Source organism: Trichosurus vulpecula, chromosome 7 (assembly GCF_011100635.1).
Source record: "Trichosurus vulpecula isolate mTriVul1 chromosome 7, mTriVul1.pri, whole genome shotgun sequence".
NCBI classification, from domain to species: domain Eukaryota; kingdom Metazoa; phylum Chordata; class Mammalia; order Diprotodontia; family Phalangeridae; genus Trichosurus; species Trichosurus vulpecula.
In genome coordinates, this window is record NC_050579.1 from 264,703,419 (window position 1) to 264,707,010 (window position 3,592).

The 3,592-nt window shown below is 38.5% G+C and overlaps 1 pseudogene; it reads right to left on the reverse strand.

Annotated features, from left to right (window-relative positions):
• Positions 1 to 1,933: 1,933 nt before the first annotated feature.
• LOC118857960 lies at positions 1,934 to 3,000 on the reverse strand (annotated as a pseudogene).
• Positions 3,001 to 3,592: the final 592 nt, after the last annotated feature.

A 3,592-nucleotide genomic window follows, 5' to 3' on the forward strand; every position in this document is an offset into this window, starting at 1 on the left:
TCACTTTCTCCTCCAGAGCCATCTGGGTCCAGTGGCCTGATATTTATCAGGATGACTGGAGATGGCCCAGAATGCAATGGTAGACCTTGGCACTTTTAGGCTCTGGTCTTTTCAGGTTCTCACTTTGAGTGACGTAATGCCCGTTCAGTGAATAGGCCTCTTTAAGAAGTGAGTCAAGGGAAGGCCTCTTTAATTAAAACTCAAAAAAAAACTCAAACTGGGAGAGGAAGACTCTCAGGGTTCCCGGCCAAAAGAGTTACTTTTTGGCATTTATTACTAAGTTGTTGGAGGATTATAAAGAGAGTTACCCAGGGAAAATTATACATCCTTTAATTATTTAAGTAACTGTGTGAGGGGGAGAAAAGAAAGTAGTAAACATGGATGAGTGAAGTGAATGAAAATTTGAACATAGTAATTTATCTGGCTGAGATGAGCTCTGCAGCACTCAGGAGAATTAGAAATAGTGGAGACAAAGTAGTACAGAAAGTGGGAGTCTTGAGATAACTGGTGGGTTCAGAGAAGAGGAGAGAAAGCAGCAAAGAATCCAGGATCTGTAATTAGCTTATGAAAAATATTTCCTAGCACTCTAGTATTTAAAATAATTTGTTCACTTAAACTATGTTTTCTGTTGTGCTACAGTGAAAATAGTAAGGGAGAGGTATTTCAGAAGAAAATATTTGTTTTCATAGAAGAAAATCCATGAAAAAAGATGATTATAATGGCAGAAAACATGTATTATTTACCTTTGCTACTTTCCAAATTACTAGCACTGTGCTTTGCATGTAATAAATGTGTGGTGAAAGAAAAAAAATCAATAAATCATTGTCCATGATGCCTTTAAATATCATGTCTAGTTCCTGGTAGCTTCTGGCTATATTGACAACTTCTTGTTCACCTAAGGGCATAACAAATCTCATGCAAATACAGTTATTTTAATTTGTCTTTCTCTAATCAATCGTGATTTAGAGAACTTTTTTCTTTTATTTTAAATCATATTATTTTTCTTCAAATTATTTAGTAATAATATTTAACGAACTGTGGTAAGGTTGCCTGATAAACAAAAAATGTCCAAATATACCCCTTGATAAAACTCAAATGATAATATGAGAATTACTCACGTACCAGATTGAGGGGTGACCTACAAGTCAAGCTGGTCTATCTATGCAAACATTGCTACAGAAAATACATACAAAACAATTTTTTTAATGTTAAAAATATTTATTTAGAAAAAGTACAATGAGATCAGGTTATTCTGATAAATGCAACAATAAATATAGCTGAAGAAAACAAAGCAACAACTCTACATTGATACATTGGCACAAAAGGGAAGAGTAAATGCACCATCCAAACCTAAAACTTCTGCAGGCTCATGTTGTCCAAGATCCTTTAGTAACACTGCTCTTTAAGTGTCTGGTCAGCTTAGGTATTAGAATGAATACGCATTTAATTACAGATGCACATTGACTATGACTTTATTTTAAAATTAGCAAACAATACTGTAGAAACAATGGTATCCAAATCTCTAAAACGCTGCATCTCATATTTAGATGGTGGAAATACACATTTAGCAATAAGCATGCCAGTTTCAGTCTTCCATATAGAAACCAGATACTAAACTTTAAAAAAGAAAAAAGAAAGAGAGGGAAAAGCTTCATGTGGCCCATAATATACCAGTTTAAAGTAGACGATTGTAAAAATGCATAGATCTTTAATAAAAGAACTGACTGTCCAAAAGTACTACCTTTTCACTGTATTCTTTTTTACTTTGTACGCAAATTATTGGTTATGCTGTAGAATATAACTGTTACAGCACTAAAAGGCATCTATTTAAGGAAGAGACAGAGAAAGGAAAAAGGAATGTAAGGCAATATTTCTTGTAAGTATAATAAGCATAATAGTGTTTTGGGAAGACATGATAAAACTTATCACAAGCCTAGCTTGGTTTTCTCTCAATAAAACAATGGACTAATACTGAGCTTTTCTGTGTGCAAATATAGTAATCAATAACCTGGTCACTATATTCATAATCTCTTGGAGAGTCATCTTGGTAGTCCACATGATATTCATCTGGATATTTTGCCTGATAATCATTATCACTGATTTCAGACCCATTTGTTCCTGCTCCTTCCCTTCCATTATGTGCTACAGGTTCTGTTGGAGCAGCACAATATTTGGGATCATATATTTGTCACCAAAGCCCATAGACACTTAGTCCTTTCTGGGAAGCAACTTTGCTGGTACTCATCTGTAGTGAAATTGTTGAGTTTTCCATTGGTCCTAATGTTAGCCTCTGATCATAGAATTCTCTTCTGTTACGTTGGTTCTAACATTCCAGCCTCACTGGCTCCTTTGTTAATACCCATTCATAGACTAATTTGTGTCTGGTCAAAGGGCTTGTCAGTTTTCATTTTGGTATCATAAAGATGCCTGCTAATGCCACAGGCAGCCATTTCTGCCTGGCTGGCACATTTGTTGGTTCCCAATTACACTTTGTCTAATTTTCAATTTTCCTTCGTCAAAGTGCCTCACTTGCTTTTCTGCATATTTGAAGCTAATGTCAATTGCTGCATGAAATCCTTCTGTTTTAGCCATACCTGCTAAAGCTACCAGTGTAGTCTGAACTTGGGTCATGTTTCCATTCTCAAAAATATCATTGGCTTCAAAGATGTCATGTGGTTTCATACCACAGGCTTGAGTGGCTTTGATAAAATTGCCCATGTTCTCCAACTGAGGCCAGTTTAATGAAGACTCATTGACTTTGTTCACTGAACCTGGCTGTACCTTGTTGATAAGTTCACAGAGGATTATGCCATCTTTTAAACCCAGCTGAAAATTTGTCCCAATACGCAAGCACACAACTTCTTTTACCCAGCTGTGAAGATCTTCCTCTGCCTGATGGGCATATTTAGAGGCAATCTTGTTCTTGACCTTGGTTGAGAGCAGTACAGAGGGCCCTTGTTGAAGGGGGCCATGGGGTTTGTGGCTCAAGTACGGTCCCATGTGTCAGCATCCAAAATAGTGGATCCTGCCTCCCTCACTGGGCCCCTGACAGCAACAGCAGCAGGTGCTGCTTAGGATACTTCACATGGAGTCCCAGGGGCGAGCACTAAGAAAGCCGTTCTCTGAGACAGAGGTGAGGTTTCTGTCAGGCCCTGAGGCTAGGCTTGGCTGGGTCCACAGAAGGTTCTAGTACAAGACCAGATTCACCTGCACCACCCATGCCATGGTTGCCTGGAAACTCCAAAGCAATCTTTAGAAGGAGAGAGCACTGTGGGGGAGCCAAGATGATAGAGTAAAAGCAGGCACTCACTTTAACTGTCCCCCAAACCCCTCCAAATACCTGTAAAAATGACTCTAAATAATTTCTAGAGCATCAGAACTCAAAAAAAATCAGAGGGAAACAAATTTCCATCACAAGACAATGTGGAAGGTCAACAGGAAAGCTCTGTTGCACTAGTCTGAGAGAAGAGCACAATCAGAAGATCACAGTTCAGCAAGGGTGGCACTGGCACAGATAGGGCCAGAGCAAGGCCTCAGGGACCTGAATCACTGGCAGCTATGGTGGTTTCCAGACTTCTCAACCCACAAATGC